Raw genomic sequence first — 14387 nt, 5'->3', positions numbered from 1 at the left:
AGTCACGTGCTACCTAAAGAGTTAAAGCTGAAGCGATGAAGAGATGTATCGAGGGAAACACATTCGATGTAGTAAAGAAGACAGAAACAGATAAAAGGTGTAAGAGAAATTAAAGCAAACAAGGATTTAAAGGCAAAGGTCGAATAAGTATTTGAACAAGAGCCAATTGTCAGAAATACAAATTGATCCGGTCGGTCATCGGTTTGGGATGACGTCAGCGACTGATGGCCACGTGGGCCGTTCTTAGTGAGACAGGTGGGCCAAGGAAGCTGGTGTGTCTTGAAGAGGGTGATCAGGCGGAGATCGGTGGTCAGGAGGAGATCAGAGATCGGAGAGGTTATGCGTTCTACGGTACCATGCATGAGAGTGGTCCAAGGAAGCCAGTCGGTCGGTGATTGAACCCCTCTCGGCCCGTAACTTGCACGGGGCAGGACAGAGGTGATCACCCATGCGTGAGGTAGTACCTGGTATGCGCGCTTGCCCAAGTCGCACCTGGTACCTACGCAAAGGTTGCACGAGACATCCAACGAAAGAAACACGCTAAGTTACTTCGTGCATGAACAACGTGGGAGCGCAGGAGGTTATATAAAGGCATTCCACGTAGTTACAGGGGTACGTTTTGATACTGACAAGGGTCTAGTTTACGCACAGAGAGAAGAGAGAGCATTCACATAGTGCACGAGTCTCACAGAGATTCAGAGTACACGATTCTTTGGTGGTCTTGTTCACTGACTTACGGAAGGCGGAGTTAGACGTAGTGGGGCCTTCAGCAGTCAAGTCACCGGCAAGATCACAAATAAATTCAAATGTATATACCAAGTTACAGGGAAAGGGTTCAAGATATGCATAAGTTCACTCCCCGAGGTCGAGGGGGACAACCTTCCCATCGACAATATGGCTGAAAGGGCTGCAATTGGAGATGTCAATCCCCGGGTTTTCACAGGCGGCTTGAGCTAGGGCCTCCTTGAAACCCACTGCAAAGGTATCGGCCATATCATCGATAAGTTTCCCTTTGGCCTGCTCCAGTCCTTTGATTGTGGAGTCCTGAATCTCCCTCTCCGCAATAAGCTCTTTCTTGGTCCTCTCCAGCTCCTCGATCGCGGAGTCCCCGGAGGCTAGCTGCTTCTCAAGAACTTCCTTCTCCACCTGGAGCCTGTTCAATTCGATCTGGAACTGGCCATGCTCAGTTTGGAGAAGATTGAGCTTCTCCATCTTTTCAGCTAGCTCCCCCTCGGTCTTCTCCAGCGATTGCTCCCGGGCAGCGCATTGGTCAGCAAGTCGTTTCTGTTGTGCCTCGGAAGCTCGCATCGCCGCTTCGAGAGCAACGATTTTGGATTGGAGAGACGCCACCTATGCAAGGAGCTCAGTGGCAGCTTGCCCTACGTCATGTAGCTGTTTCGAGGCTTCCGCATTGACCTCTCGGGCACTTCTCAAAGAGGCTTTGTAAACCTCCTCTTGGCACGCCCAGCCACGGCACAGGCTCTCCTTTTCTTCCTTCAGGGTAGCCATTTCCTGTCGGAGAGTTTGGAAGATGCGTGCCTCATCAGCCTTGGACTTTGCTTGGGCGCGCCACTCCAGTGCGACGGCCAAGAAGGACCCCAGATAATAAGGCATGCCCTCTGACCGTGGCACTCCGGAAGACTCACCTGGCGACAACCTCTCATTGAAACCCCTCGTTAGCTGCATGATGGAAGGGGGAATCGCTATAAGCTCTGGGGCAGGTGTTGGGGCGGCGGGTGTTGGTGTTGGTGTTGGTAAATGATGGCATTTTCATGTGTTCTTCTTGAATCAAAGTAGAAAATAAGGTGCGGAAGCAATGGGTGAGATGATCAAGACCCTCCTAGGAGTTGTGTTGGCCTTGTAGGTGCATGATGAGTATGGTGTTTGAGTGGTTCGGCCAACTCAAGGGAGAAGGTGAAAGGATTGAAGTTTAGAGCCTAGATTTCTAGGAGAAGTAAAGCTTGTGCACAAAAATGGCAACATAACCTTACTCCATTAAACTTGAAAATACAAGGTGTAGGCTCCTCCTTTTATAGGCTAAGGAGGACCATAATGCAACCCTAATGCTAGCCAAATGAAATGTAAATATGAAGCACATGGGTGCACATGGCACATGGGTGCACAAATGAGCACATGGGGAGGGGTGTGTCTAGTTTTTATGCTCACCCCCTCCATGGTCTTTCTAGAATGTTCACACAAATATGCTTTCTACACTACTCTAATTACTAAGCACCCCTAATGGGCCTTTATGTAACAATTACAAAGGTCTTCTCTTCCCAAAACCGTAGCTTTGACCCATGTGTATGTGAAGCTAGACGGTCTAGAAGGAATCCTCATCATGGCCTAGACGCTCCTTATGTAGCCGCTCCTCATCATGGCCTAGACGCTCCTCTTCATGGGCTAGACGCTCCTTTTTGAGTCTAGACGCTCCTCATCATAGGCTAGACCGTCTAGTCTTGGAGGCTTGGCTTTCATCGTGTGGTGAGCTTGGGCCCTCCTCCATCATCCCCTCCCTCTTGAAAAGGATTTGTCCTCAAATCCAAAGCTTTTGCTTTTGAGGGGGCTTGTTGTGGCTGGATGGTGTCCATCATCTCCTCCTTCGGGAAAAGATCTATCCTCAGATTTGCTAACTTGATCTCGGATAGCAGCCTCTTGCTTCGTCAAGGTGTGTCCTCCCGGATCAAATATCAACCTATGAGAATCTTGAAACAAAGCAAAGGAGTTAGAGTGAGTATTTGGAGAGCAATTAATTGTGTGAAGTTGCCATCTTTGTTTTTCTCTTGTTTTGGTCAACTTCTCACAATGCTTCCCTTTTGATGGTTGTAGGTGCCTTCTAATCCTCTTATGTTTTCTAAAATTTCCAAAAGTAGTTACTTTTTCCTTAGGCATAATCCCTTTAGGAAATGGTGACAACTTTAAAAAGGCAAGAGGACTATGTTCACATACAACTTCAAATGGAGAGATATGAGTAATCTTGTGGACTACTCCATTGTATGCATGATTATAAGGAAAAGGATTCTTATCCCAAGAATTGTGGGTGTCCCTCATGATTTCGTGAAGCATAGAAGGGAGAGCTATGTTTTCAAATTTTGGAGCTCTATCCCTTATTTTTGAAAATAAATCATGGAGGCTTGTCACTTTTCTTAAGAAGAGTTTATCCACTTCCATGAAAATGGAATCAAAACCTTTTATTGTCCTAGGAAGATCTAATATGAAATTTAGGCTTATGTCTTCCCAAGGATCATTTGCAAAAGGTGAAGGAGTATAGAGTTCATGAGACATCGCCTTAGATGTATTTTTAAAACACGGAATGTATCTAGGGTAATGTCTTTGAACATCTTTTCTCATGGGTGACAATAATTTTCCTTTTAAAAGCTCTAGAGTTTTATCAACTCTATTTTGACCCATGAGTTCTCCTTCATGAAGAATTTCTCTTTTATGTGTGAAGGTAGTCTCGTTGATACAACCTTTGTTCATGGAAATTTCAATTCTTTGCAAAGGTTGTCTCAATAAGACATGACAAGTTTCTTTAGGCACTACTTCACATAAAAAATTGTCTTTGTAGATGCCTATAGATGACTTGACCTTCACTTGGTGATATCTTGGCATGTATGTAAAATAATCTACTATATTTTTATCTATGCAAGCCTTTTTTAAGGATTCTTCTTTTTTTTCTAGGCTTACAAGTGTTCCTTTACAAAAGGTAAGGCTAGGTTGTTCAACAAGAGGTATATTTTCAAATGTATTTTCAACTTTTCCTTCTTGTTGAATGACCTTGTGGGAAGGAACACTCTTCTCTCATGCCTTTTGTTTTCCAAGGGTTTTCTCTCGCTTTTCTATTTTTACATTTTCTTCACTCTCACTAGCTTCTTTTTCTTGGCTACTATTCTCATCTTTGTCCCTTAAGATCATAGATCTTTCATTGAAACATTGAGATGCTAATTGATCATTGCCAAGGTATTCTAAACATGGAATTTCTCTAGCTTGAGTGTGAGAGATATGCTTGGTTAGGTTTTCTTGTCTCTCTTTCCTAGCTCTCCTAGGGAATTGTTGATGATATTCATTTTTCCTAAGACTTTCTTCCCCAAGATAATCATGATGTTTAGAGCTAGATGCATGAAAATGTAATTTTTTTGAAAATTGAGACTTCTCATTCTTTGCTTTAGTCAATTCATTAGTTTTGATCTCATTCTCCAATTGTTTAGATGAAATGGATTGAATATACTTAGTAAGTTGCTTCAAAAGAGATTTCAAGGATGTCACCTCACTTTTAAGAGATTTAGAGGAGTGAGAAGACATGACTAAAACTTTGTGTGTAGAAGTATTTTACCTTGAGAAAAATTTAGGGAAGTCAAAGAAGGTAGTCTTCCAGGTAAGGGAGGTGAGTCACAGTGGACTACTTAAATACCAAGCCTTTGCCTTAGCCAAAAACTATCCCTCAATGTCTTCACACAAAGCTTTCTCTTAGTAAACCACTTGGAACACAATTAAGTTGAGAAATCAGATTTTAATGCAAGAAAACAATGCAAGCTACTAATCAACAAAGCTAGTCGGTTTAACACAAACTTAACAAAATAACCATGCAAAGCGTCACTAACTAAGCAAAAGAACAGGCAATTACAAACAAGTGACAATTACTAATCAAGAATGCTATACTATTCGGCCCTAGGTGAGGCTTCTTGGACACTTTGAGCCCTTGAAGACACACTCACCGTCTAAACGTAATTAACAAGGTAATTAACAATAAACCAAGTTGCAAAGGAAATAAGAGAACTCCCTTTGTTGATCCTCTTTTGGTTAGTGCACTTCCTTGTTGTCTTGATTGTTGATCTCCTAAGTGTTTGTAGTGTTTGTTTCAAGAGAGCTTGTTTCGGCTTTGGCTTTGTTTCCTCCTTAGAATGTTGGCTTTAATTCTCCAATTTCCAGCACCTATTCACAAGGGCTAAACCTTAAACCAAGTCAAATTCCATGCACATAAGCACCAAGGGAGAAGTTAAATTCCAGCACCCAAAAAGAGAGGTCAAGGAACAAAAGCAAGAAACAAATTTAATTGAAAGAAAACAGTACCACCAAAAGGATTTATAATATGACAACTTAGAAAGAGATTCAAGAAATTAAAGCAAACAATTAAAGGTACTCAATAAAAGTTGGCACACAAAAAGAATTCCTAAAGAAAAGCACTAGATTAGATGACCAAATAAAAAAAACAGCACCACTGGAAAATGTTGTGGGCCAAAAAACGTGTTTGTTCCCCGATTTATTCTGATCTTTATTTTTGGAATTTAGCTCTGAAATTTGTTATGCAAGATATTCAGGATCTTATCTAAAATCTGGCTTTGGAATCACTCAAAACGGATGCACCATTTTGTTTTAATAAATTTTGCAAAATTGGTGTTCGGTTATGCCAGCTGGAGCGCTTCAGATTTGCACTCTGATCTTAAAAGATTTATCATTTTTTTTCTGTTGCTTCTTTTGACCTAATTCGTTTTTTGTCCTTTCTATAACACTTTAAACTTGCATTTTCCAGAGAATCAAAATTTTCCTATGGGTGGAAATATTTTTCTGGGTTAAAACAGCCAAAACAGAGAAGGTGAAAATAGGGGAATCTGAAAACTGGAAACAAAAAAACAGCAAGATACCAAAGTTTAGACACAATGGAAATTTGTGAAAATAGAATTGTGTAGGATCTAAACACAATATGAACTCAAACTAAAAATTAAAAAGGCACCAAAGGAGCAAAGAACAGCAGATTCAAGCAAATAAAGGGACCCAAAATCAAGAAACAATTAAGCCAAATAAAAGGACTACTATGAATTGTTGACAATATGGATGTACATGACTTGACAAAACATGTATAGATTCAGAAAATTAAAGACTCAAAGCATAATATGAAGCAAAATAATGAAAGCAATAAAGACTCAAAGCCTAAAACAAAATAGCAACACAAAGGTGTATGGAATCCTATCACAAATTGCACAAGAACTTGTTCAAGATCAAATGAACAAGAGTGCTTCGGTTGGATCTTCCACAAAGCACACAAAGAACAAATTAAAATGTAAAAACACAGCAAGACAAGTATGGAAATTAAATGACAATATGAAATAAAGAAGAACTAAAATTGAAAAGACAAGGAGCTACTCATCTTGAAGAACCAAAGCTCATGATACCAAATGATGGCATTTTCATGTGTTCTTCTTGAATCAAAGTAGAAAATAAGGTGCGGAAGCAATGGGTGAGATGATCAAGACCCTCCTAGGAGTTGTGTTGGCCTTGTAGGTGCATGATGAGTATGGTGTTTGAGTGGTTCGGCCAGCTCAAGGGAGAAGGTGAAAGGATTGAAGTTTAGAGCCTAGATTTCTAGGAGAAGTAAAGCTTGTGCACAAAAATGGCAGCATAACCTTACTCCATTAAACTTGAAAATACAAGGTGTAGGCTCCTCCTTTTATAGGCTAAGGAGGACCATAATGCAACCCTAATGCTAGCCAAATGAAATGTAAATGTGAAGCACATGGGTGCACATGGCACATGGGTGCACAAATGAGCACATGGGGAGGGGTGTGTCTAGTTTTTATGCTCACCCCCTCCATGGTCTTTCTAGAATGTTCACACAAATATGCTTTCTACACTACTCTAATTACTAAGCACCCCTAATGGGCCTTTATGTAACAATTACAAAGGTCTTCTCTTCCCAAAACCGTAGCTTTGACCCATGTGTATGTGAAGCTAGACGGTCTAGAAGGAATCCTCATCATGGCCTAGACGCTCCTTATGTAGCCGCTCCTCATCATGGCCTAGACGCTCCTCTTCATGGGCTAGACGCTCCTTTTTGAGTTTAGACGCTCCTCATCATAGGCTAGACCGTCTAGTCTTGGAGGCTTGGCTTTCATCGTGTGGTGAGCTTGGGCCCTCCTCCATCAGTAAAGGCACAGACTCCACCACCCCCTCCTCCTGGACTTTTAGTGACGAAGGAGATGGCGAGGGAGACGTGGCGCTGGGAGGGTTGTTCATCAAAGACCCCCATGCGAAGGCGAAGGGGAGCATGAGTAAACGATACGGTTCGTCCTCCTCCTCTTATAGGCAGGTCCCACATCCAAGTCTTCATCCTCGGAGGAGATGGTGAGCACCCTCTTGCCTTTGTCAAGGGGGGCTGTAGGAGGAGTGCCAGCTACAGCCAGTGGGGCTGTAGCAATGGGAGGGGGTGATTTGGGTGTTTGGAGGGTGAGAGGAGAGTTTGGTGTTTGTAGGGAATGGGGAGAGCTGGGTGTTTCGGCAGTATGGGGTAGTGGAGATGGTGGCAACAGATTGTACTGGATAGGGGAGGTGCTGAAGGCGCCGCCCTTTGCCTAAAAACGAGCCTTCAAGGACCTGGCCAGTTCAATTCGCGTGGCGGAATCCATCACTGACGCTGCACCAAACAAATCAAGCAACAAAGGTTAGGGCTGATATTAACGCGGAAATTTGGAGTACAGAATATCAACTCTACTATTAAGGCAAATTTGCGGATCGACAGCAAGTATAGAAATTAAAACAGTCAAGCATCGCATGCATGAGTCATAGAAAGCACGATTAAGAGGCAAGGGTAGGGAGGACAAAGAAAGGGGGAAGTTTCCCTACCAAAGTATGAAGACAAGGTGCGCGCATTGAACTCACAAGCTATGAGCTTCAACGTGTTGAAAACAATCTTCAGGCCAACCAAGGTCTCACACACCCCCTGTCGAAGGAAGATAGCTCGTCCAAAGATTTGGGTTTGACCAGTTTGGGCTTTTCCGTCCAATACAGGGGGAACCCATCAAGAGCTGTGGGGTTGCGCTTGTTCGCACACACCCTAAAAAAGAGGCCTTTCCAACCCTTGAAGGAGTTTTGGAAGAGGGTTAGGAGGATTCTTCCGGCAATTCCAGAGAAGCTTGCCCAGGGGCTCTTCCCCTGCTTCTTCACTTCAAAGAAATGAAGGAAAACATCCACTGAAGGTGGGACGCCCAGGTGCCCACATAGGATTTGAAAAGCCCTGACGAAGGCCCAGCCGTTGGGGTGTAGCTGGGCAGGGGCTGTGTTAATCTCGGTGAGTAACTCCCTCTCAAAGGATGTGAAGGGAAGGCGCACACCAACGCGCTTGAAAACCGCTTGGTACATGAAGATGAAGGGTTTCCTACCATTAAACTGGTTGTCCACACAGACTGGTTCCCCAGTAGTGCCATGGCGAACAGAGATGTGGGAGTCGTGGGTGCTACAGAAGGCGTTAAAGTTGTATAAATGTGGGTCACCTTGGTGCTTCACCACGTCTTCTACGGTGGTTATGCTAGTGCACTCAGCCAAGAGCTCGTCTGAGGCCTAGGGGTACTCAACCTTATAGTCGACCTTTGGGGGAGGATTGGGCGTTGTTTTTGTACGCGCCATAGTTTGATGAGAAGAACTGAAGAATGAAGAAGAGGAAGGGTTCAGCGAATGAGGTTATGACAGAAAGGGGAAGAGAAACCCTAGAAAAACCCTACCCACGCGAGAAATCCAGAAAAGAGGGAAGAACGAGAAAGCAGAGAAAGGGGAAGAACAAAAAAATGCAGAAGAAATAAGCAAGCCCAGGCAGTCATGAATTCAATACAGTAAAGTGCAAGGGGGACCGGAGTAGAAAAACCATACCTTTGGTGATTTGGGAATGGAAAGGGACGAGCTTTGTGAACGAAGAGGGGAGGGATCGCGAGAGCTTCAGAGAAAAGAAGAATGAACAGTAGAGAAGAACGCAAGGGAGAATAAACGTTAGGCGCTGGATTGGGACCGTGCGATTGAGCCACGTGTCGAGAGATTAAGCGCTAACTTGAAGGGCAAGAGGCACCAAGCTCTGGCCATACGATTGAACCACGTGTCGAGAGATTAGAGCATGACCCAAAGCCTCACTTTTCCCGCTCAGAGAATGTTATGTCGTCAAACACTCAGGAAATGTCACGTCCAATGCTCAAGGGAATGTCACGTCAGACGCTCAAGGGAATGTCACGTCAACCACTCAGGAAATGCCACATCATCAGAGTGCCACGTGGACAATAGGGCGAGGCCTTGGGTAGGAAGGACCATGGAGGGGGCGACACCGCTCAGAGGTCTCAGGTCCGACAGCTCAGAACAGTAACAAAGAGAAGAGAAATGTGACTTCAAGGCCATAGTTCTAGTACCAGTAGGGAGTAACCTGACTCATGAAGTACCCACGCCACCTCAGGGAAACCCCCGGGATAGATACGACCCATGAGAGGGTCATGCCCAGGAGTGAACCAGGTGCATGGTGCGAGAGGAAGGTAGATACACTCCCAGGGCGAGTGACTAGAGGTTAGGGCGCATGAGTTGGCACCCAGAAAGTCACCCCACGCGCCAGATGCACTTCGAGGAAAGAGGACTCACACAATGGAATAACCCTAAGTTGGGTTACGGTGCTGTGAGGCCCTCTGCGTAGAATAACGATCAAGTCAGAAGAACACGTGGCAATAAGCACGTGTTCATCAATGTTTTAGTGAAAGTTTGCTAAGGTACGCGTTAATTTAGTTTACGTATCAAATGTTTCAAGGCACATTTTTATACGTTTTCAATGCGCTTTAACGCGCTTTAAATACATGAGGTGTATAAAAAGGGGCCTTGGGAAATTTGAAAGGGATCCGAGTTTTAACCTAATTCTGACAGTTTACACAGAGCCCAAAAAACCCTAGTTGTTTCACGGTGCACCCACTGTGCGCACAAGACAATTAGGGCACACAACACTAGCTATCCGGTATTTCGACCACCTTCGGAGCATCCTTTCACAGTGCTCCGATACGGCCGCGAGGGCGCCCCTTTGTTCACTTCTTTTCAGGTACTCACAGATGGAGCAGAACGGAGGTTCCATAACTCGTGAGGACAAGCCACGCGTAAAGACGACCCAGGTCAACCGGCGGGAATAGGGGATGCTTCTGAAGTTTTTTCCATGGTTCAAGTAAAGGTCTAGTTGTGGGTTTCAGTTAACTGTAGGTCAGCCTTGTTTTCCTTTTCTGACTGGTGTTTAGAACCTTTGGTTTGCATGAGGCTACTATCCTGAGTCTGGCTTGTTTTGTAAGTCTGAAGGTTCTAGGCCGGCACGTGTATAAGGGTTGAACCACCCCTAAAATGGTTCCTATTTATTTATTTATTATTGCCGATAAAAAAAAAGTATACAGGTAGTAACAATGGTTGGGAGGTATTCTAAGGTTATGATGGGACTCTCGTGTGAGTCATATACACTGCTTTGTAATAGCGTCTCATAGAAGTACATTATTTCAGGACATGATTTTACATTATTTTTATAAGGATTGGATCACAAAAGTGATCCTTTTTATTTATTTCATCGTTAATTGATAAAAAAAAATCTTCTTAAAGACATCTTAAATATAAAACTATTAATTTATTTATGATATGATAATAGCACCTTGCACCATATACTAAAGTAAATTAATCCATCTTAAAATTTAAATTTAACCTTAACTTAATCTTCCAAATTCAATTTCTATTTAGTTATATACTTTATTAAGTGAGATATCTAATACTTCCTTTCAGTGTTTTCAAACTACATATCAAAGAAGACACCAATTTAGCCATCATTTTCAGTCATTTTCTTATGTTTGGCCCCTCACACCAATTTAGCCATCATTTTCAGTCATTTTCTTTTGTTTGCCCCTCACTGATTCAGCCATTATCAAACACATCTTTTCTCTCATCTACCTTGGAGGTTCATAGTATAGGTCCAATTTGTGGACCCCCATTAAAACATACCCTTACTTTATTTGCATTATGTTTCCAGCAAAGTGCGTCACTTATTATATCTACATATCTACACAGAACAAAGTACCCCATTAAGGGACTTAGAACCTTTTTCACGCTTTTACACAATTGCTCACTCACAATCCATGAAGATAGGATCACTTATAATTTTCTTTGGTAAATTAACCTTAAAACACATACTTAAATCATCATTTAACACCTACAAAAGCCTTAGGTGACAGATAAGTGATAAAATCTTGCCCGACTTTAGGTAGCTCCTCATGTACAAAAACTTCAACATATGTTCACGCATGCATATTATATTTTTGCATCACAATGGAAATACACGTTTAAATACAAAATATCATAGATACAGATAAATATGTTCATCACCTTTTCCATCAGCAGTTATTAGCTCAGACTTTAAATTTCAGCTCTCACCAAAATGTACCTGTTCAATTAACTGTTCTTCATGTTTCTATTGGTCAAAGAAAATGACAACAAAAGAAAGGGACATTTAACACTGTTAAACTCGCATATAAACATTATACTTTGGCTAGAGAGAATAATTATCAACAGAATTGCACTTATCTTATATATACCGAGGGGAAACGCTAGCTATGACTGAGCCTAATTGTGGTACTTACATGAGAAGAAGAGAGTCTAATATAGCCAAGGCCAACTTGCCGGCAAGAACATGAGTGACGATGGTGATAAACTTGGCTAATGCCGGCAAGTCATCCTTGGCTGCACTGCACTCTCTGCCACTTCATGCAAGTCCCTCTTAGGAGAATGTGCCTCTCATCTTCTGCTTCCATATATCATGCAACTAACTCACTATGGTTGTACATGTATTTATAAGGTTCTAACATATCATGTATACACCTAAGTTCTAAAAGTAGCAAGTGGCCTTATCTGACAATCAAGAGCCATACTGCAAAAGCCAAACCGCTGGATTGCCATATTGCCAAATTCATCCAAAAAACTTGCTTGATTAGGTATAGCAGATAGGGGACCAAGTCAAGAAATTTTGGGCCCACTTTTGGTCTTTTTTTGTCATCCATATCCTAAAGATTATGGAAGAGAGAAAGATAGGAATCTTTCATTGGCCTTTGTGTAGGTAAAGATGATGATTTATAGTATCTCCATTTGTGTCATGAAGCTTGTTCCTTGCTAGATGCCTATATGGGAAAAAAGTAATAGAGCATACGATTTGATACTGACCCATGACAAGTTGGAATCCCTAAGATAAAGGGGTGAGAGGGTTAACAGTGGAGCGCATTCAATTTTCTGGTGGCCAAGGGATCATATATCATGTCGGACATATGCAAGAACAGTGTTTTGTTCTATAACAAAGGTTTCAGTAATATTACGCGAATTTTTAATCTTATCATTGGATAAAGTTTATGACAAGACGTTTCCTTTTGATTTCATTTTCAGATCATTGCTTGAACTTGTTTTTCTTTATTAACTCTGCTTTAGACCAAAAGAACTTGTTTGCAACAAATAAATTACACTTTGATAACCTTTTTAGAGAACATTATTTTAATGTTATTTGTTTTTGCCTGATATTCAACCTCTTTCTAGTATTCGTGAATAATTGAGAGACATATATCCCCATTGGGATAACTGTTAGAGATTTGTTTCATGATTGAGAAATTTGCAACATGCTAAGTACAGAATACGATGCATCCATGCAATAAAAAGTCAGAAAATTTGTTTATGGTACGACTAATATGTAAAAATACATCGCGTAAGTGAAAATGGGCTTATGGGAATATAAAGCTTTGAAGGATATTTAAAGAGCGAGGTAATAAGAACACATACATATGAATGTGTGCAAACTGTAGGAGTTATATCTATTACATATATTCTGAAAGAACCGAGACAACGTGTAATTGTCAGAGCCAGCATGTCAAGTAAACTACGTTTAATAAAAACAAATTATTCAGTAACGCATCTCAGCAAATTAAATGACAAAAAAGTTCTTCTTTAAAGTCATTTCAAACTCCACATGGACGTGTCTTGAACATGTTCCCTAGCTAGTTTATCAACGTCGCATAAATGATTCTCTTTTTAATTATATGTTAATTCATGAGATCAAACATGTCGAACAAATGTGTTTGACTAATGTCTCTGCCTAATGAAAATTTTCCTGACGTAGTTATTCCCTTACCTAATCCTTATATATGCTTAGAATTTGACCTCCAAACAAAACTTTGATCTCATAAAGTTCTTTAAACATTGTTGTTAGGAGGTTAGGAGAAAGCCATCATTTTCACCTATACAATAGTCCACAAAGTTTTCATGATGGAAATTTATTGAAAACAAAAAGACAAGATATAGAATGATATAATTAAATAAACACAAGATTAGGCCACATGTTTCCCCTCTTGTCTATGCTGTTTCAGTGTCTGCTAGACAGATTTAAACCATTTGAACTCGTAATTTTATTGGTTTAAGCTCTAGGGACCTTTATGATACATGTCTGGCCTAAGAAGTTAATCTTTCAGTACTTTGATAAACCTATACCGTCTCTTACTCGGGCGTTGACCAGAAGTCAAAGTCAACACATGGTGGGACTCCTTAAGGGACCCAAGGAAGGAAAGTCAACAGGTCGACCGCTCGTGACGTCGCCAAAGTAAGACGCCGCCCTAAAGTAAGACGTCGCCAAGTAAGACATCGCCTAAAGAAAGACATCGCCGAAGTAAGACGTCGGGCCTCGACAGTCTAGAGCAGTAGCAAAGAGAAGAGAAAGGTGACTTCAAGGCCACAAGTTCTAGGACCAGTAGGGGATACCCTAACTCGTGAAGCATCCACGCCACCGCTGGGAGATCCTGGAACAGATACGACCCATGAGAGGGCCATAACCAGGGGAGAACCACGTGCATGGTATGGGAGAAAGGAAGATACACCCCCAGGGCAAGTGATCAGTGATTGGGGCGCATGTGTTGGCACCCAAAAAGTCAACCCACGTGACAGAAGCACTTCGTAGAAAAGAGGGCTCACGCGATGGAATAACCCTAAGTTGGGTGGCGGCGCTGTGGGACCCTCTGCACAGAATAACGATCAAGTCAGAGGGGCACGTGGCAATACCCACGTGCTCATTAAAGGTTTCAGTGAAAGTTTGTCAAGGTACGCGTTAAGTAAGTTAAGATTCGTATATTCCAAGGAATGCTTTTATACGCTTTCAATGCGCTTTAATGGTGAGAGATGTATAAAAAGGGACCTTGGAAGCATTTGAAAGGAGAGAGTTTTAACCTAATTCTCATAGTCACACAGAGCACAAACCCTAATTGTTCTTGACGGCGCACCCAGCATTGAGCACAAGGCAATTAGGCAACACAGTTCTAGCCCTTCAGTACAGTTATTTCTGACCACCCTTAGAGGATTCTTTACGGTGTTCCGATACTGGGGTGCGCCACCTTTTAATGTTTCTCGCTAGCTGACTTGATCGTCGGAGTGCAAACGGCCGCGAGGGCGCCCCTTTGTTCACTTCTTTCAGGTACTCACAGACGTAGCAAACGAAGACGATTCCGATCAACCGGCGGGAACAAAACCTTTAGACGTTAAATTGTCATCACCACACCTATACAGTCCAAGTAATATATCCTCAGCAAAGAATTATTATTTTAGTTTGT

At 42.1% G+C, this 14387-nt stretch overlaps 1 long non-coding RNA gene across 2 annotated transcripts; it reads right to left on the bottom strand.

Annotated features, from left to right (window-relative positions):
- Positions 1–1921: 1921 nt before the first annotated feature.
- On the bottom strand, positions 1922–11648 carry LOC137817230 (uncharacterized). Of its 2 annotated transcripts, XR_016523439.1 has the most exons (3): positions 11394–11648; positions 11140–11197; positions 1922–4942 (listed from the first exon to the last, which is right to left on the bottom strand). It is a non-coding gene; the product is annotated as an uncharacterized LOC137817230 (long non-coding RNA). The 2 variants fall into 2 exon arrangements; XR_011081942.2 differs by lacking the exon at positions 11394–11648 and having other exon boundaries at positions 11140–11385.
- Positions 11649–14387: the final 2739 nt, after the last annotated feature.

The sequence above is a fragment of the Phaseolus vulgaris genome, chromosome 7 (genome assembly GCF_051622355.1).
Source record: "Phaseolus vulgaris cultivar YP4 chromosome 7, ASM5162235v1, whole genome shotgun sequence".
NCBI lineage: Eukaryota > Viridiplantae > Streptophyta > Magnoliopsida > Fabales > Fabaceae > Phaseolus > Phaseolus vulgaris.
Note: the sequence above shows the minus strand (reverse complement) of the source record. Positions and strands in the feature narration are given on the sequence as shown.